Genomic DNA, 20,128 nt, shown 5'->3' with positions numbered 1-20,128 from the left:
ATGTTTTGGATGTTCCTCTTGCTGGTGCATTCCTCAGAGCTTCAGCCAGTGGGAGGTGTGGGAGGGCAGGAGTGGCACTTCTGCTGGGCCCAGAGGTGGGTGTGGGACAAGCAGCAGAATGGACACTGCTGCCAAGCACTCCAGCACAGGCCTGGCAATGGGAGTGGAGACTCAGGTAAAGCAGGATTCCACAGAACAAGAAGGTGAGCAGGCAGACCTGTAAATCCTCTAGTGTGCTGCACAAGTTCAAGCCCCTTGCAGTGTTTTCCCCAAGCCAAGCCCAAACTGTCGTGTGTACGTGGTGCCAGGCCAAAGCTCAGCAGCCATGGCCAGCCTGGCATCCCCAGGGCACGTGGGGACAGCCCCAGGGCCAGATTTGGAAGATTTGGGGTTGTGCTGTTGCTGAAGTCTCAGGGTGCTGAATGCAATCCCTGCCTGGCCAGTTCTAAAACACAGGGCTGAGAGCCTGTCAGTCTCTGAACCCTGGGCGTGGTGAGGTCTCTGCTTGGTGATGCAGTCACAGCACCCAAGCTGCAGGAAGCACAGCAATAAAAGTGACTGATAGGAGCACTTTCTGTTTGATTGGGGATCAAACAACTCTGTCTGGGTCCCTTATCTCCGGGCAATTCTGTGATGCTTCTAATCATAAGGAAGAAAATGTAGGTGGAACTGAGTGCAAATGTACATATGATGTATGTTCATTTACAACCACCCAGAAAGCAAAACAAGCAGTGGTTTCTGGTAATACAATTCTACTCAAAATAGCTTTCTATTAAGTCATCTTAAAAGTGTTAAAATGGTGGAGCCACAGACAAAACATTTGTTACCTTTTGAAATGAGTTGCAATGGTTTTGTCATACTTGTACAAGTGTTATAGGTCAGCCTTTCTGTATGTTTTTACAACTTACTGTAGAGTAGTCTTCTATGCATAGCTGTTCCACTTGCCTGTGTAAGTTACAAATCTAACAGAAATGAAAGCATGCATTTTTCTCTGTTTGCTGGTAACCTATGAAATTAGAAACTTGTATTTCTGTGTTTTTAATGTGTTATACTATAAACAAAATTCACAGCACTATTGTCTATGGAATATCAAAAAGTTTTATTAGAATTAATTACTTTAAATGTTTTGTCAATTGATTTAATAATGTGTCAGACATCTACACTGAGACAATATAATGTTTATCAATAAAAATATCCTCTCTTTGTACTAACTTAACATTTCAGGGTGTGCTTGGACATAGGATTAGAGCACCCCTGTAGGTTACAATCCCAATGATTTATTAACTTTTGGCTTAATTTCAAGAGTACTTTATACCCCTCATTTGACCTGAGCACTGGGTTAGGAAGTGAAGGAAGAAGAAGAGAGTTTTTATACATAGTGTTACCTGTGCCACTGAATACGTGTTTGCTGTGAAGGTTTGTGCAACACAGCAGTTCCTTCAGAGGTAATCCAGTACACGTAGGAATCTCTGCAGAAACAAACGCTCTGGTAACTTCCTTTGTTCTTATATGGAGAGTGAAATTGTGCTCTTTTGCAGCAGTACTGAAGCAGCTCCTGGAGTCGAGTTTTCAGTAACGCTTGGAATAATAACGAGGGGGCGGGCAGCCTCCCTTGGGGTCCACTTGTGGGCAGGGCTGCTCAGAAGCCCCTCTCTGACAGAGGGAAATTCTTGTGCTGCTTTTCTCCTGCACCAGCTAGGGAGCTGCAGTTCCCCTCCCTGCCAGCTCAGCCTGCCTTGGTGACAGGGCGCTTCTTCCTCCTCCCTCACCCATGGGACACTTCAGCTGCTGCCCCTCACATTGTACTTCCCCTGAAGGAAGGGCTGGAGATCCTGGAAGGAAAAGGCATGTAAGGGGGTCTGGCTCCTGACCTTAAGCACCTTTCCTTGTGTCTTTGTAGCAGCCGCTGACGAAGGGATCTGTTCCTTCCGGAGGGCTGGCCGTGTCTCCGGGAAGCGGTGCTGTGCCTTAGGCAGGTTATGTACACAGCCACAGCTCATCCCAGCTCCAGGAGAGTCCTGCAGTGCAGGAAAGGCTCACGTGCTGCTCCTGCACCTCTGTCCACGAGCGCAGGGATGAGCTGCAGCTTTGGATGCTAATGCAGAAAACCTCTTTAAACAGTGCCAGCCCAGCGGTTGTCTTGAAAATATTTTCCATTGGTGTGATTGTGTGCTTTCCATCTCTGTGTGCTTGCAACCCAAAGCATATGTTGGAATCCATACAGATGCTCCATCTCTGTAGATATTTCCCCATGACTGGTTTTCTGGTTCAAAGATAATCTTGCTTCTCGTCACAATTTGGTGCAGCTCCAGTTGGCTGTTGGTCTCTGAAGATACTCTCACATCCTACCCCCTGCCACATGTGATATGCCAAATGTGCATCTCTTGATTCTGCCTTGTGATTGCTTCACTTTGGAAAATTTTTATGTAGCTTACAGCCTGGAAAGTTAGAAACTGGTTTTCAGAGATTGAGCGAGCAATTGAATTTCTAACCATTTTCATTAAAATTAGGAAAATCAGAGTGTGAAAGCAAGCCATCATTGCTTTCAGTGGACATATTCATATTCATGTATTTGCTTTTACTTTTTTAGAAGCTGTTCCTTTGTTGGCTTTACAACCTCAACCATCACAAACACTGACTAAGCAAAGATGCGAATTCTTAATACGGAACAAAAAAATATGAAGCATCAGAGCAAAAGTACAGACTGGTTAAAAGGAAACTAACCCTCCTCTCCCACATGGCTACCTTAAATATGCAAAACTAGAGCACAAATCCTGGTTTATTTTCCCCTTTGGAGGCCACTTCTACCTTGCTTTAGAAGCCTGACCTGTGTCTTTGTCATCTCAGAAGTTATTTGCTTTGAAATAATACTTGCAGAGATAAGAGATCTGTTCTCTGTAAATTGCAGATAAAAATCTCCCTCCAGGCTCTGCCCACTTGAATTTGGCCTGTTGATTCCAGCAGAAGGAGCGTGTGCACGCTGTGCAGGTGGTGGGGCTGCTTGGCATCCCAAAGCAATGGGGTTTTGCACTGCAGGCAGGCTGGGGCATTAACACACAGCTCTGTGCTCACCTCCCAGCTCCAGGTGAGACTTCCCACCCGCGGCTTCTCCCCATCTTTGCACGGGCATGCCAGGACATGGACGTCCTAGACATGCTAACCACACCCTGGAAAACAAGGGTTTCATTGCCCTGTTGATTAAAAGTGCCAAATTCGAATCGTTCCGCTGCCTAGAGCTGGGCAGCCTGTGGGCTGCTGCGGGCTGCAGAGCTCCTGGAAGTGCAGCTCCCAGTCCCTGGTGCTGGGAGGTGCATGGATGCATGGGTGCTCCCAGCACGCTGTTTTTGCTGGAAAGCTGAAGCAGGGGCAGCGTGTGGCTGTGCCTTGGGAGAGCAGTGGAGACACGGGGCTCGGGATGAGCTGCAGGTATGTTGGTTTTTGTGGTTGTTCTCCCTGCTGCAGCAGCGATCAGCCCTCTGGCACAGCTGAGCATCTGCCCACTTCCCCTCCAGCTGCCTTGAGCAGGCTGCAGCATTCAGAGAGGAGGAGGAGGCTGATCTTCAGCCCCTGGCTGCGGGGAACAAACAGCACTCTCTTTACAGTGCCAAGCAAATCGCTAGAGAAGAGTAGCACAGAATAAAAACAATTGAATGCCACAGCCTGGAGAGAGCAGGTGCAGTGAAACCACTTCAAACTGTGCACACAAGAAGATTTTACAAGTGAGCCTTTAAAAAATAACTGGGGAAAAGAAAAAGTGGCATAATTAATGTATCAGCTGCAGTGCAAATGTCTCAAGTAACATTTTAAAAAGAGAAGTCTGCTTTGTGTGTGAATTTAAATCAACGCTTGTCCTGCCTGAAATTCTTTTGTGCTGACTGCAGGGAGAGCTTGGATTTTAGAAGTGTATTTTCTAATGTTGCAGAGCAATGCCATCTAGGGCATAGAGCCTTACAGTTACCAACAGGAGTGCTATCCATCCTTGGTGACAGAGCTTGCTGGAGTTAATACTTACAACTGGTTCATCACATCTGCATTAGGCCTGTTGAAATTTGCTCATTTTTAATATCTGCTTCCATTTTTCTGGACTATGCTCAGTGTCAGATATCAGTGGATTGTTTTGTCTCAACTGGAGTATAATGGATTTCTGGATATACCTTATTTCCTCCTTAAATCCTCTTGGTAGCTTTCATCCGTGCAGCTCAGCAGGGATTATTGATGGTCTCTAATCTTCAGCTACTCAAGGAATCCGCCGTGGCTGTGATTAGAGCCGCAGTACACTTGGGCAGCAGATTAAAATATTAAACCTAACAGGCCAGATCTTGTCATCCTCACTCAAAGCTACTTATTGTGCTGCTGAGGCTGTCCTGCTCAAGCCAAGCTGCCTCTGGAGTGCAGGTCTGCGTTAGCTGAGCACACCCCGAGAACCTGGCGCGGTCACAGCCTGTCCTCACTCCTCGCTGATGCAGCTCTCTCCAGGCTGAGGATGAAGTGCCAAATACAAGGTAACAATCTGCAGTATTTAGTGGCACTTTAGACAAATACTGTTTGTGTCTGCAATGGGTTTTGTCCTCTATACACGAATTTGCTCCCCATTAGAGAAGAGCAAGTGCTTTAGGTCTCGAACCAGTCTCAGGACATTCTTCAAACTCCCAGGACTGCGCAGCAGGTTCTAGACCAGCCAGCTTCTGCCTGCCTCTGTGAGAGTTACATTTGCAGCTGAGCATCCTCAAGTTACTGGTCTTGCATGACTTTGTTGTTTTTACAAGCAGCTCCAAACCGAAGGCAAAATACTTGACTCCCATTTGAAAGCATACTGGGAAATGTTAGTACTTTCACTAATAAACACACGAGCTTTTAATGTAGCTGCAGGAATTCTTTCCCCTCCCCTGGAATAATGGCAGTCTTGTTGCTTTCTGAGTACTGAGGGGGCCTGGTTCTCCCCCAGGTTCATAGTGGTCTGGTATGGCTGCCAACAGGTAATAAAGCAAATGCCTGCTGCCTCCTTAGAACAGCGTTGTCTGTGGGCACTCCAAGTCTGGGGAAGGGTTAGATGTTAACAGTATTAATTAAGAAGCATAAAGTGCATTAGTAATTAATTTTTTGTAGCATCTAATTAAGCAGTGCACTGTCAAAACATGATGCTGAAGTGACAATTGGTTCATCACAGTTCTCCCTAATAATCTGTTGTCCAATAAATTGGTATGGTGTGTGTCACTCCTCACTATAACTGGAGATCTGCAGCACAGATGGCTTTATTTAGAAAACAATTTAAAAGCCAGGCTACAAACAGGCTGTGTTTTTCCCTCTTGAGTGTACAGATAAAAGGATGAATCACAATCATTACTTTCCTGCAAGTTAAGACAGCTGTGAAAGGCTGGAAATACCAGCCTGGTTTTTTTGAAGGTGTTTTTGCCAGGACTCCATCCACCATAGGGAAAGCAGAGGCTGGTTTACTCAGCAGATGGTACTTCCAAGTCCTAACTTGGATCAACTCAAGTTGCTGTGGTGGATCAGAGACAGCATCAGGGATGCTGAACTCAGGTGAAGAAGTTCTTACCCAAACACAGCTCCTGCCACTGCTTCTCTCCTACCCACACAATGCCACCTAAAAAAAGATACACGTTCAGTGGTGGGATCAGAATATGGTTCTGATCATTCCCAAGTTCCTGAGGATTATTCACAGCTAGTGTCTGGCAGCCATCATCTCCCTTGACAGAGCTCTCATCACTACTGCCATGTTTCTTTGGCTGGGACTGCAGAGAAAGGAATAGGTTTTGGCAAATACACAGCTGGAATGAGCGTTCATTGGCAGCTGGGGGCTCATTATTGCACCTCCCTTCTTGCTTCCTGAGCCAGAGAGGTTGCTGGTGAGGAGTTGGATCAGATGCCTTGGCCCTCACATCTTCCTCACACAGTGCTCAGAGGGCAGGATGTGTGTGGTGTTTCTGTGTTGCTCTGACTCTGCAGGGGCTTTCTGAGAAACTTGGGTTTCTGCTGCACACTGTCTTTGGGAGCTAAGATGTCCAAGTGTTTACACATCCCTGTATAAGTACACATTTTGTTTGAGTACTGTTGTCAAAAAAATCTTGGAATTCAGAGAGAGGGAATGTAAAAAGTAAGTGCTGCTGGGTTGGAAATGCAGTTATGCAGCTTTTCCACTTTTTCATTTCCTGGCTGGCCAGGAAGTTTAGCTGTTGTCAGCTCTCATCAGAACCTCTCCATGGAGATCTGGGTGGGTGTGAGGGAGTGTTGGAAAGCTCTTGGCCAGATCTACCTTCATGGGACAAGGCTGAGAGAAAGGGAAGAGGTGGAACAAGGAGAGATTCTGCATCACTGTACGTTGTGGGGCAACAGAACAGAGCAACTCAGGATCCCCATACTAGCCTAACAACAAAAATCTAGTCTTGCAGAAAAACTAGTTGGCTCAGTTCTGTGGGGTTTTGTTCAGTTGTTGGTTAGTGGGTTTTTCTGGTGGCTTATTATCTTTGTATGTGTGTAATTATGTTCCCTCTGATATGTTCACACAGAAAAAGTAATCAGGAAAACTAAACAAAACATCTCTGTTTTGCTCTTAAGCAGTCTTTGCTGTGCCTCCTTCATGCAGTTTGATTCCCATCTCCCTCCTCCCTTGCTGTAAGGAGCACCTGAGTGCAAAGCAGGACAAGAAATCCAGCTGGGAGCTGGGAGTATACCACACATAATGCTGCCTAGAGTGAGATTTGGAATGCACTGAAGTAATTGCCATAAAACGAAGCACACAGCATGTTTTCAGGTGAGAAAAGGTCACTCTGAAGCCATCGTTGGACATGAGCAGGTTGTGGAGGCTGGGGTGGATGCACCTCCACGGCTGGAGATGGCTCAGCTGTTCCTGTGGCGCAGCAGCAGCGGCGTGTTCAGCTCCAGGAGAGAGATCCAAGCGACTCCTCGGTCGTTTCCTGTGCTGCAGTTCCTCTCCTCCCTCCCGCAGAGCTCACTGCAGTGTGACAGGCATCTAGGGCAGGAGCCAGAGCGAGAGGAAAGTGTCCTGACGCAGGAATCTTGGCTGCCACGGGAGAAGCTGGCCAAAGGCATTAACAGTTTCTGCTCCTCGCTGCAGTGCCACGGTGTGACAATAGATAAGCAAATCTCTGTTCCACCCCTGTGATATCTGCTCAGGACACTGGAGATCCACCCCAGTAACACACTTTTCCTTTCTACTCAGGGCATGATTTTTATAGCTACAGTGCATACTGCCCTGGCCCAGTCAACCCCAAATTCCATGGGAAAGCTTCCCTCACCTCTCCATGTTTATAACACAGCACAGCAGCAGCCTGGGAAAGGCTGTGTGCTGGTCTTGTCCAGACTAGTCAGGTGCTCAGGGGCATCCTTCCTTAAGCCCTTCTGCCTACACTGTGGTCTCTGACCCACACCTGTACAATGAGGAATACAGCCCAGCCACCCAGGGCTTGGAAAAAAATCCCAACCTGCTGTTCTCCAGGTTTACTCTATGTATAGGAAGCCATGCCGAGCCCATCTCACAGCTGGATTGAGGGGAGGGGTCTCAGAGATAAATAAGAAACACAATGGTCTCGATTTTGGAATTGTTTGTACTCCCTTTAAGCAGATTTTGCCACTGTGTTGTGTTTGAAGTGTTTGCAATCAGGTTTGACACGGCAGCTGCTCCTCACTGTGGTCACTGGCATTCCTAATAGCTGGTAGCTGCCAGAATGGAAGGGAAACGTTTTGTTATTGAGGTAACTTGCACAGAAATATACCCTGGAATGAGCTGTGGAAAATACACAGCCTAACAGCAGCCAGGTTGTGAATGATATTAACCAGTTTCTTCGGGCCAAGTCGGGGAACTGCACCCATTGCATGAGTCCTGGTGCCCTCACAGGCTCTGCCCTGCCCGGGCTGTCCCCGGTGCCCTCACGGGCTCTGCCCAGGCTGTCACTGGTGCCCCCAAGGGCTCTGCCCTGCCCGGCTCTCCCCCGCTGCCCTCACAGGCTCTGCCCTGCCCGGGCTGTTCCCGGTGCCCTCACAGGCTCTGCCCTGCCCGGCTCCCCCCCCTGCCCTCACAGGCTCTGCCCTGCCCGGCTCCCCCCGGTGCCCCCAAGGGCTCTGCCCTGCCCGGGCTGTTCCCGCTGCCCTCACGGGCTCTGCCCGGGCTGTTCCCGGTGCCCTCACAGGCTCTGCCCTGCCCGGGCTGCTCCCGGTGCCCTCACGGGCTCTGCCCTGCCCGGGCTGTTCCCGGTGCCCTCACAGGCTCTGCCCGGGCTGTTCCCGGTGCCCTCACAGACTCTGCCCTGCCCGGGCTGTTCCCGGTGCCCTCACAGGCTCTGCCCTGCCCGGCTCCCCCCGGTGCCCTCACAGGCTCCGCCCTGCCCGGGCTGTTCCCGGTGCCCTCACAGGCTCTGCCCTGCCCTGCTACCCCCGGTGCCCTCATAGGCTCTGCCCTGCCCGGGCTGTTCCCGGTGCCCTCACAGGCTCTGCCCTGCCCGGCTCTCCCCGGTGCCCTCACAGGCTCTGCCCTGCCCGGGCTGTTCCCGCTGCCCTCACAGGCTCTGCCCTGCCCGGCTCCCCCCGCTGCCCTCACAGGCTCTGCCCTGCCCGGGCTGTCCCCGCTGCCCTCACAGGCTCTGCCCTGCCCGGGCTGTTCCCGGTGCCCTCACAAGCTCTGCCCTGCCCGGCTCTCCCCGGTGCCCTCACAGGCTCTGCCCTGCCCTGCTCCCCCCGGTGCCCCCACGGTCGCAGCCCGGCCCGCCGGGGGCGGTGCGCGGGGCGGGAGCGGCGCATGCGCGGGGCGGGGCCCGGCGGCGGCGGAGCGGCGGCGCAGAGGCGGCTCCTCCCCGCGCCTCCGCCCGGCCCGGCCGGCCGGGGCGGCTCCGAGTGCCTGCCCGGCGCCGCCGCCGACGCGCGGGAGGCGAGGCGAGGTGAGCTGAGGGAGAGGCGCCGGGCAGCGCGGGGTCGCGGCCGTCCGTGCGGCTCGAAACCGCCCCCGGGAAAGCGCCGCGGGAGCGGGAGGGCCGGGCCCAGCCGAGCGCTGGCAGCCGGCGGTGCCGCGGGGCAGCGTTGTCCTCGCCTTGCCCTCCGCAGGCTCTGCCCCTTTCCCAGCCGAGGGCGGCCGGGCCGGGACCCTGCCGGTGTCCGTCCCGTCCCCTCGCTGTCCCCCGGGTGTGCCCGGCTGGCGTGAGGGGAGCGCGCTGCGGTGCGAGCGGCCCCGGCCCCGGCCCCGGCCCGCGGGGAGCTCCCGGTCCGCGCATCCGCGCCCTGTGCTGCTGGGGCCCGAAACGCGGGATGCGCGCTGTGTCTGCCTGCGACCTCTTCTGAAACGTTTCCTTGCAAATACCGTATCAAAAGTTTATTTCAGATCACGCAGGTGTGATTCGGTAGGTGTAGAGAAGCAGATGGTGTACTTTGTGAGCTCGTCTTTCCGGGCTATTCACCTCTCATTTGTTTTACTCGCTGATTTCCCAAAGCCTTATTAAATAAGGAACGTCTTTGTGTGCCTTTGCCAGCCCAGCTGAGTTGATGAGGAGTGAGCAGAGCAGAATTTCCACCAGGTATTTGCATGACAGCCGAAAGCCCGGGGGTGAACAGGACCGTGCTGCCGGAGCCTTTCTCCCTCAGAGGATAGCTTGGGGTCACAGGTGAGGTGAGTGCAGTTGATGGTACCTGCAGAGGTGCGTCTTTGCTAGGCAGGGGCTGGGAGGCTGATGGGGCAGTGCTCGGGTAGGCAAGGGCTCAACAGCCGTGACTGCTGCTCCACAGCAGCTCTGCGTTTAATTCTGCTGTGTCTGCACTGGTTCCATGAGTAATTCTGTGTTTTGTTGTTGTAAAAGTATGCCACTAGAGCCATGCAGCCAAGCCCTTGACTTTCCTCTGGTCAGATCTATATTAAGGTTCATTAGTTTCAGCTCTGTTTAGCTCCAAAAACACCATCTGATTCCTTAGGACTTGACTGTTTAATTAGATCAGCAGGAGTAAGTGGGACGAGGCTGTTCTGGCCGGGGTCTGTTAGCAGCCCACGCTGCTGGCACAGCTGGATACAGTGTCTTGGGGGGCTCTTGTGAGTGACCCTGGTAGATCACTCTGTCACCCTGCTGCTCTCCCGGCCAGCTCGGTGTCTCTCACTTCACCTCTGGGAAAGTGGTTGTGGCGTCTTTGTGAAACTGTTCCTGTGGTGAGTGGGCAGCTGGGCATGTGTTCTGGTGTGTAGCTGACAGGACCAGGAGGGGTGGCTCCTCTTGCTCTTGGTCTGGCTCTTCTCCTTAACTATTGGGACATTTTTGAGTTGTTTTTAAAGCTAGTTCAAGCAGTGCTTACTGAGAGACTGAATGAACCGTAGGATGACTAAATTTTTTTTCAGAAGGGACCTACTGCCTTGAAAAAGAAAAGAACAGCGCCGTTACTATAGCAGTTAAAGAGCTGCTGTTTGTGCAAGAATAATGTGGCTGTCACATTGCAGCGACAAGTGGGGTAATTCATCTCCCATCAGCAGCAGGGGATTGATGGAGTTACTGTATCAAGTAGATATGGACTCCAGTCTTTTCTTAATGTCTCGGTGAACCACAGCCACAGTTTATTGTTTCTGTAGGATCACTGAGAGACTCTGCATTAGGAGGAGAAAAAGGATCAGCTGACACAAGGTAATTTCAAACACAGGTGGAGCAACACAGAGAAAACTGGTTCTGTGGTCAAATGTATTGCAGGCTCTGTGGTTGTGTAGCTCTTGCCTGTGGCTGTAATAAATACTTGGCATACCATACAGATCTCGAGAGTAAAGAGGTTTAAGAGTAAGAGAGTAAGAGGCTTTTCGTACCTCTAATGTGCAATTGGAGATTTCTCAAGATGTGTTAAAAAAACCCTCTAAAATTCCTCAGTGAAGAGTTGCTGTGGAGACAATGCTGCGCAGAGTCAGGGTGCCAGTTACCTTTCTTTTTGTTTGGGTCGTTGTGCAGGTTTTGCATTAATTGGCACTTAAGTGACTTCTGTGCATGCCCTCTTCTATCATTCAGTTGGTAATGCCTATCAGGAGAGGGGTTGGAAGTGAAGCTGAATGTTCAGTACCCTGTGTTAAACCGAATCACTGTCTAGCAAAACACAGAGATGATGTAGTATGAATTAGATGGATATGAGGCTCTTTTTTTCCAATACATGTCTTACTTCAGAACACTGAAAATAAATTTCTCCTGACACTTTAAATGCTACATCAAGACACTTAATGCAATACAGTTATCCCATGTCTTCTTATGGAGCACATTACTGGCAGCTGGAGGATCCAGAGTAGGACTGCTGTGGACATTTCTGGTACCTGATACTCTGCAGTTACCCAGTGCTGAGGTGCTCTGGTTCACCTTGCCATACATATTCAGGAGTTCTGAGCATTTGCAGCTAGAGCAGGACAAGGAGAAAGAGCTGGCAGGGACATGGAATTTTCTTTGTCTCAGCTGCTGTGAGCCATGGCATGTTTGGTTTGTGGAAGGACAGCTGCTGCTGCTGCTTTGCATTCTTGGCTGTACAGTCTGAAGTGTTTGCGTGGTCTGATCCTGATTTTGGTCTGGGCCCTGTGTGATCCTTACCTGGCAGGGCAGATATGCTGTGCTATAACCCAGCCTGCGTTTATTTGGCTTCAAGGACCTTTTTGTGGGTAGACCAAGGCAAACACAGTCCTTTCTCTGCCTCCTTGTTCTACAAGGCTGCTGCAGAAATGAAAGGTGGTGAAGGACCTGCCAGGGGCACCACTGCAGTCCGTGGCTGCCCCAAAAAGCGTCCCCTGTTCCAGCTGGTGATGTGACTGGCAAGGCAGAGGTTTGTGCAGTGTGGAAGCACAGTTGTCACTGGGGCATTGTGCTGCTGGGAACAGTGTGGGTAAAGTGCACGTGCTGCTGTGTGCCCGAGCAGGCAGGGCAAGAGTCTCTGCATGCACGTGTTCAAAGCTGCCTGTTCCAGCTCAGGCTGCTGCCTAAAGTCTTCAGGCAAAACAAAAAGCTTGATAATGTAGCACAGCGTTCCCAGGTTCTCTCATGCTGGTGAAGTCCATTCTTTATGAGGATCAGTCTTCAGTCAGAAGAGGGTGGGCCTAGTTCTGTTCTGTTGACAGTATGTTTTATGCTTTATTGACTCCAGGGGAGTTGCTTCTGAATTTATGCTGTTGTGAATGCTGAATCAGACCTAGGAGCTCGACTTTATCTGTGTAACTTGTGGTTGCCTTACGTAGGTTTTATGAGCCTGCATAGAGCCCATTGTTTACTTTTTTAAGTAAAATTCAAATTTTCGTATTGGCTAAAACCATATTTCTGCCTTGAGATCAGCATATCAAAATTACACATAAAAGAAATTGTGGAGCTGCAGGCATGTTCTGTCATTAGGTTCATTCTTGTTTTCTGGAAATTTTGATCTAAACAGTTATCTCAGTTGAGAATTGCTGTGCATTAATGCTATACTGTTTCCTTTGGAGCTGGTAAGGATTCTGCCATCAGCATGAATATGGGAGAGGAGTATGAGGATCTCACCATGGTAGAGTGAAAGTAGCAAAAGGGAATTCCTGGAGTCCTACCCGTCCTCTGGCAGGAATAACAGTATTTTGTGGCAAGTAATCGTCATACACTCTTTGGAATTAGTGCACCCATTTGTGTTGGGTGTTGTGTGAGAAAACAGGTAATGATGCTGCACCAGGGAGGATTCTGGTCTGTGAACACTGTGTGTAATGAGAGGGTAGGATGAGAAAAAGGAAGGGCAATTTTCCTCCTAATCTTGGAACAGGGTTTTCAAGACAGCCTTGTAAATGAATGTTCTTGAAAGATGTCTTATCTATAACTTGTCTTTGAAGAGTAAAAGCCCTGCTTTGCACATCAGCAGGTGTTGTGTTTCTGAGTCCTGAAAAGTCTGAAAGCACTGGATCGTTTTGTGTGGTATTCAGAAACTAAAGGACAAAGCTTTTGCTGCAAGTTGCTGTTGCTCCATTACAGCAAGCAGAGCACTGCAGAGTGGCTCTGGTGAGAGATATTAAGTAACCTCCCCAACCTCAGGTATACATGCTTAAAGCAGACACAACTCTTTTCTGAGGGACCTTTCTCAGAAATACCCCAAAACTGTTTTTCCTCACTCCACCAGCTCCAGAATGCGAATGCCATCTGGCCAGATGCCCAGGACTAAATACAGTGTTCTAAACAAGGTCTCACAAGTGGCTTGTACGGGAAAAGGAAGAAACCACAATAGCCAGATACTCTTTTGGCTTTTAAATGGTTCTTTTGCACTTTTTTTTTTTTTTTTTTTTTTTTTTTTAAATCAAAAATAAGCTTTTGACTTCTACTTATATTTGCTAAATACAAATCTCTGCTTCCCTGGAATTAACTCCAGGGCTCCTCAGTGCTGACTTTGCTGAAACATACACACTTGCAACGTGAAAATGACCCAAAACCTTACTGGTTTTGCTTTCATGAATGATGTATGTTGCATATGCTGACATTCCCTTCTTAACTTCTCTGTGGCTCTGTAGCCTTGTCTTCCTCCAAATCCTTTGCCTATTGTTCCCTCCTAGTGGATGAGGAATTTTGAGCACATGCCAAGACGTGGCTTTAAATACATTTGAGAGCGAATGTGTGGAAAGCAAGGGGAGCATTGGCTTGGTTCAGGTGAGGACTTGGAGCTGTGGAGCACGTAGGATGGCAAAGGGCAGATCTGAGTGAGTGCTCAGAGCAGCACAGGGAGCCAGTGCTGGAGAAATGCTGTTTACAAGAACCCTCTTTTATCTTGCTGCCCTGCAGGTGCCCGCCCAGGTGCTCAGTGCAAAAGCCAGATGCTGTGGCACGGGGGTTTGTCCTGTGTGGAGTAGTGGATGGAATTCCCAGCTGCTGTGTTCCAGCCCAGCCTGTGTGCCTGAACCAGTGAGGCAAGGTGCTGCTGTGTTCTCCAGCTTTGTGCTGGTTCTGTAAGTGAGCCTTGTGATAATTTTAACTTCTTTGCAAAAGATGGTGAGCAGTTCCCTACACAAGCAGATCCAGAACTGGCAGCAGGCATCCCCAGGCCTCAGTACAGGCCATCTTTAATTCCCCAGTTAAGTTTTTAAACTGATCTTTTTTTCTTTTTAATGCAGCCACAAACCAAAACCATAACCTTCACAAAAATAAACATGCATCCTTGTGCCAGCTGGGGCCTTGGCATGCTTTATGCTGCATAACTTGCTGAGACTGTAATTTCTTAGGAAAGCAGTTAGATATTGGCAACTGTGAAATGTCAGCCCTCAGTAAATGTTGTAATAAGCTATTTTAGCTACAGCTGGGGATTTAAAAAAGAATAATTTACTCACAGTGATCTTGGTAGTTAATGCATGAATAGAAATCAGACTTTGGACACTGAATAGCTTGGGAGAAGGAAGCAGGGTTCATGTGGTGTGTTTGCTAAGGGCCACAACTGTCTGAAAGCATGGCTGGGAGGGAGCCTTTAGGGTGCTCTAGGTTGAATTGTGTATGCACCTGAACCACAGCATATCCCTGCCTTTTTACTTTGGTTTTACTAGATCTGTCTAGATAGATCTGTTAAAGTGATGGTTGTTTTGGAAGCTGATGAGAATTCAGTTTTGGGAGGTGGAAGTAGAAAATGTGTTGGTAACTTGAACTTGATTGACTTAAATAGTAGGTGCAGTAAAACTCATCCTGAAGTGTTTCTCTGAATGTGTGTTGGACCTGGGAATTGCTGCTGAAGTATTTGTCAACTGCTTTTAAGTAACTGGAACTTTAGGAAATGATCTTTGGGGAGTTAGAAATGCTCGGTTCTAACTTGTGGTGGTGTTCTTCATTTATGTAGTATATTGTCTGCAAACTGTATTGCTTGGAATTTTTAGCAGAGGAAAAAATGAGTTCACCATCAAGCAACCAGCCGTCTTTCCTTTGGATAGTTCAAAATTTCTATTTAGCAGTTCCATAAAAATTCTTGGTTCGTGTTTGTTACACTGATAGATGCACAGTTCCTCCACTTTGGCAGGAAGCCCTACAAAGATATTTTCAGCATCTGTTTTGCAGTATGTCTCTTTAAAAGTTTAACTTTATTGCAAAGTTTTTGCTAGAAGGTATGATCTGCCAAAGTAAATATTTGGTTTGTTATAGTGCAGGTTTATTTTTTGATGTTTATATGAAAAATATTTTTTCATCCCTTGGTACTGCATGAATGCCTGGGCATTTGTTAGCTATCACTTATGGTGATACACGATGATAGCTGTGGTGTGTTTCCATGTGGTTTACAACAGCCCTGGAAGCCAGAGAAATGTTTCAGCTGGATCCTGTGTGATTTGATCCTTGCTGGAGAGATGTGTTCCCATGTGCACAGGGATATGATCCCTGCTGGAGAGGTGTGTTCCCATGTGCACAGGGATTTGATCCTTGCTGGAGTGCTGTGTTCCCATGTGCACAGGGATTTGATCCCTGCTGCACTGGTGTGTTCCCATGTGCACAGGGATTTGATCCCTGCTGCAGTGCTGTGTTCCCATGTGCACAGGGATTTGATCCTTGCTGGAGAGGTGTGTTCCCATGTGCACAGGGATTTGATCCCTGCTGGAGAGGTGTGTTCCCATGTGCACAGGGATTTGATCCTTGCTGGAGAGGTGTGTTCCCATGTGCACAGGGATTTGATCCCTGCTGGAGAGGTGTGTTCCCATGTGCACAGGGATTTGATCCCTGCTGGAGAGGTGTGTTCCCATGTGCACAGGGATTTGATCCCTGCTGGAGAGGTGTGTTCCCATGTGCACAGGGATTTGATCCCTGCTGGAGAGGTGTGTTCCCATGTGCACAGGGATTTGATCCTTGCTGCAGTGGTGTGTTCCCATGTGCACAGGGATTTGATCCCTGCTGGAGAGGTGTGTTCCCATGTGCACAGGGATTTGATCCCTGCTGGAGAGGTGTGTTCCCATGTGCACAGGGATTTGATCCTTGCTGGAGAGGTGTGTTCCCATGTGCACAGGGATTTGATCCTTGCTGGAGAGGTGTGTTCCCATGTGCACAGGGATTTGATCCCTGCTGCAGTGCTGTGTTCCCATGTGCACAGGGATTTGATCCCTGCTGCAGTGGTGTGTTCCCATGTGCACAGGGATTTGATCCTTGCTGGAGTGGTGTGTTCCCGTGTGCACAGGGATTTGATCCTTGCTGGAGAGGTGTGTTCCCATGTGCACAGGGATTTGATCCTTGCTGGAGAGATGTGTTCCCATGTGCACAGGGATTTGATCCCTGCTGGAGAGATGTGTTCCCATGTGCACAGGGATTTGATCCCTGCTGCAGTGGTGTGTTCCCATGTGCACAGGGATTTGATCCCTGCTGCAGTGGTGTGTTCCCATGTGCACAGGGATTTGATCCCTGCTGGAGAGGTGTGTTCCCATGTGCACAGGGATTTGATCCCTGCTGGAGAGGTGTGTTCCCATGTGCACAGGGATTTGATCCTTGCTGCAGTGGTGTGTTCCCATGTGCACAGGGATTTGATCCCTGCTGGAGAGGTGTGTTCCCATGTGCACAGGGATTTGATCCTTGCTGCAGTGGTGTGTTCCCATGTGCACAGGGATTTGATCCCTGCTGCAGTGGTGAGTTCCCATGTGCACAGGGATTTGATCCTTGCTGGAGAGGTGTGTTCCCATGTGCACAGGGATTTGATCCCTGCTGGAGAGGTGTGTTCCCATGTGCACAGGGATTTGATCCTTGCTGGAGAGGTGTGTTCCCATGTGCACAGGGATTTGATCCCTGCTGGAGAGGTGTGTTCCCATGTGCACAGGGATTTGATCCCTGCTGGAGAGGTGTGTTCCCATGTGCACAGGGATTTGATCCTTGCTGGAGAGGTGTGTTCCCATGTGCACAGGGATTTGATCCCTGCTGGAGAGGTGTGTTCCCATGTGCACAGGGATTTGATCCCTGCTGCAGTGGTGTGTTCCCATGTGCACAGGGATTTGATCCCTGCTGCAGTGGTGTGTTCCCATGTGCACAGGGATTTGATCCCTGCTGCAGTGCTGTGTTCCCATGTGCACAGGGATTTGATCCCTGCTGGAGAGGTGTGTTCCCATGTGCACAGGGATTTGATCCCTGCTGGAGAGGTGTGTTCCCATGTGCACAGGGATTTGATCCTTGCTGGAGAGGTGTGTTCCCATGTGCACAGGGATTTGATCCTTGCTGGAGAGGTGTGTTTCCCTGTGCACAGGGATTTGATCCTTGCTGGAGAGGTGTGTTCCCATGTGCACAGGGATTTGATCCCTGCTGGAGAGGTGTGTTCCCATGTGCACAGGGATTTGATCCCTGCTGGAGAGGTGTGTTCCCATGTGCACAGGGATTTGATCCTTGCTGCAGTGGTGTGTTCCCATGTGCACAGGGATTTGATCCCTGCTGGAGAGGTGTGTTCCCATGTGCACAGGGATTTGATCCTTGCTGGAGAGGTGTGTTCCCATGTGCACAGGGATTTGATCCTTGCTGGAGAGGTGTGTTTCCCTGTGCACAGGGATTTGATCCTTGCTGGAGAGGTGTGTTCCCATGTGCACAGGGATTTGATCCCTGCTGCAGTGGTGTGTTCCCATGTGCACAGGGATTTGATCCTTGCTGGAGAGGTGTGTTCCCATGTGCACAGGGATTTGATCCTTGCTGCAGTGGTGTGTTCCCATGTGCACAGGGATTTGATCCTTGCTGGAGAGGTGTGTTCCCATGTGCACAGGGATTTGATCCTTGCTGCAGTGGTGTGTTCCCATGTGCACAGGGATTTGATCCCTGCTGCAGTGGTGTGTTCCCATGTGCACAGGGATTTGATCCCTGCTGGAGAGGTGTGTTCCCATGTGCACAGGGATTTGATCCCTGTGCACAGGGATTTGATCCCTGCTGGAGAGGTGTGTTCCCATGTGCACAGGGATTTGATCCCTGCTGGAGAGGTGTGTTCCCATGTGCACAGGGATTTGATCCTTGCTGCAGTGGTGTGTTCCCATGTGCACAGGGATTTGATCCTTGCTGGAGAGGTGTGTTCCCATGTGCACAGGGATTTGATCCTTGCTGCAGTGGTGTGTTCCCATGTGCACAGGGATTTGATCCTTGCTGCAGTGGTGTGTTCCCATGTGCACAGGGATTTGATCCCTGCTGGAGAGATGTGTTCCCATGTGCACAGGGATTTGATCCCTGCTGGAGAGGTGTGTTCCCATGTGCACAGGGATTTGATCCCTGCTGGAGAGGTGTGTTCCCATGTGCACAGGGATTTGATCCTTGCTGGAGAGGTGTGTTCCCATGTGCACAGGGATTTGATCCCTGCTGCAGTGGTGTGTTCCCATGTGCACAGGGATTTGATCCTTGCTGGAGTGATATTCTGTCTTGACAGACACACTTGTCACCTTCCTGGGCTGCTGGTGGCCTTCTTTTTGCCATGTCACAGAGAACTTTGGCTTTCACTACCCCACAGTGAGCTGGAGGAGGCAGCTGCTTTTTCTGTCCTTTTTAGTATGGCACCCTGAGAGCTGTGTCTAAATTCAGCCTTTTCAATAAGGTTTATTTCAGGGCAAGAGGTGTGTAATACTGTGGTGTTTCCAGTGATGCTCTCTGTGTTGCTTTTCACTGTTTTATGTGCTTGAAGAACATACAGTGGGTGAGAGTTGTTTTTCAGTAGTTACTATCAATATTCTCTTTGTGACTAGAAGAATGTTAGTTCCCATAATCTCAGTAATGTTCGTGGCAGGCTATTGGCTGCATCACTGGAGTGCAGAATGTAAAACTGAGAAAGTCTTGAGCCTTGGGGTCAGCCTTGGTGGCCATAGAATGGCAGATTGAACTGTTTTCCAGGCCTGAGTATGATAGTTAATTTGTGTGTAGGTGTGAAATGTGTTTGTGCAGTAATGTTCTTGTGTGGATTTGCTGTGTGTTTTAGGAGGTTGGAGGGAGGTGCTTTTGTGTGGCAAGGTGCTAAGAGGCATGACAGCTGTTTGAAAGTTCTGCTGGGCTTGGAATGGATTTCTGATCAGGAGATTAACAATCAGAAATTGCCAGAAGTTCACCGAACATGCAGGTTTCAAACAAGTAGCTCCTGCTACAGAATTCTGCAGTGCTGGTAGCACGGGGTAGCCCGTGTTTGCTGTACACAGAAGCAGTGGCTGGAAGCTTAGGCTGAGTGAGGTATCATTGGCAGGATGGAGAGAAGAGGGGGAAGCTGATTCCAGCTCCTTGCTGGGCATTGTTCATGTTCACCTTCTCCAGTATGCAGGAATAGAACTTTGCAGTAGGAAAAGAAGCGGGAATGCAGTCCTGGCCGCTTGAGGTCATGGTCCACAAACTGTGGAAAACGTTTGTTTTCTCCTTGATTTGCCCTTTGGAGCTGTGGATTTGAAACAAAGGCAGACTGGCTGGGAACAAAAAGATTAATTTTAGGGCTGGGCTGAGTTCCCCTAGCTCAGTCACGGCAGGTCAAGTTACTCAAGAGATTTGTGACTCCCCAGGGACATGGGTTCGTGTTTGTGCAGGGGATACGTCATAGCTGAGGTACAGAAGACAGAGATGGACTTGTTGGTGTTTATTTTAAGAGTGGTTGATAGACCTGGAGGGGTTTTTTTTACATGTTGTTGAATTTATGCAGAGAAGCTGTATAAAAATAACTGGCACCAGATGTAGAAGCAATAAACTAATGCTGTGTTAAATCATGAAACTGTGCTGTGTAATCTAAGAGGTATTTTCACCTATTGGCAGCTTCCTCTTTGTTATCTGCAGAATGAGAGTGATGGAATTTACTAGCTGTTGAACAATTAAATTTTTTATTTTTGAAAGGACTGAGTAAACGTGTATCTCACTGTGCTTAGTCGCAGCTCCCCATTCGCAATGGTTGCCAATGTTTGTTGCCAATCATGGCAATCTTGTTGTTATTGGCAGTCATGGGAATCTTTTGGTACCAGTGTGTCAGCAAGAATTAAACCTAGGGAACAGCCTGTCACCTGACTGCTGCCTTCCTTCCTGGGTTTGATTGCATTCAGATCTGAAAGAAAAAAGTGACACCAACAGACTCTTTCCAACCCAGTGCAGTAAATACTGGAGTCACCAATATGTTTGGAATGCTCTGCTTTTGGCAGTACTTGGACCCAGTTTCACCATTTCAACCAATGAGCTTGTTTATTGCCTTCTAAAAAGCATATTTCAAAACACAGTGGTCCCAGGAGAGA

At 49.2% G+C, this 20,128-nt stretch overlaps 1 protein-coding gene and 1 long non-coding RNA gene across 7 annotated transcripts in view; one reads left to right on the top strand and one right to left on the bottom strand.

Moving 5' to 3' along the window:
* Positions 1 to 75: 75 nt before the first annotated feature.
* Positions 76 to 3,090, bottom strand: LOC130250783 (uncharacterized). The gene is made up of 3 exons (XR_008840041.1): positions 1,659 to 3,090; positions 1,386 to 1,527; positions 76 to 151 (listed from the first exon to the last, which is right to left on the bottom strand). It is a non-coding gene; the product is annotated as an uncharacterized LOC130250783 (long non-coding RNA).
* Positions 3,091 to 8,823: 5,733 nt separating this feature from the next.
* Positions 8,824 to 20,128, top strand: part of RIN2 (Ras and Rab interactor 2) — a 57,093-nt gene continuing 45,788 nt past the window's right edge. Inside the window, exons 1-3 of one of the 6 annotated variants that reach the window (XM_056486834.1) lie at positions 8,980 to 9,368; positions 9,498 to 9,634; positions 13,749 to 13,912. The gene's annotated coding sequence lies outside the window, so the exon portion shown is untranslated. Of the gene's footprint in view, positions 8,913 to 8,979; positions 9,369 to 9,497; positions 9,635 to 13,748; positions 13,913 to 20,128 lie in introns of those variants that run through there. The other 5 variants (XM_056486833.1, XM_056486835.1, XM_056486831.1 and 2 more) reach the window with 5 other exon arrangements.

Source organism: Oenanthe melanoleuca, chromosome 3 (genome assembly GCF_029582105.1).
Source record: "Oenanthe melanoleuca isolate GR-GAL-2019-014 chromosome 3, OMel1.0, whole genome shotgun sequence".
In the NCBI taxonomy this organism is placed as follows: domain Eukaryota; kingdom Metazoa; phylum Chordata; class Aves; order Passeriformes; family Muscicapidae; genus Oenanthe; species Oenanthe melanoleuca.
This window is presented reverse-complemented; position numbering and strand designations above follow the sequence as displayed.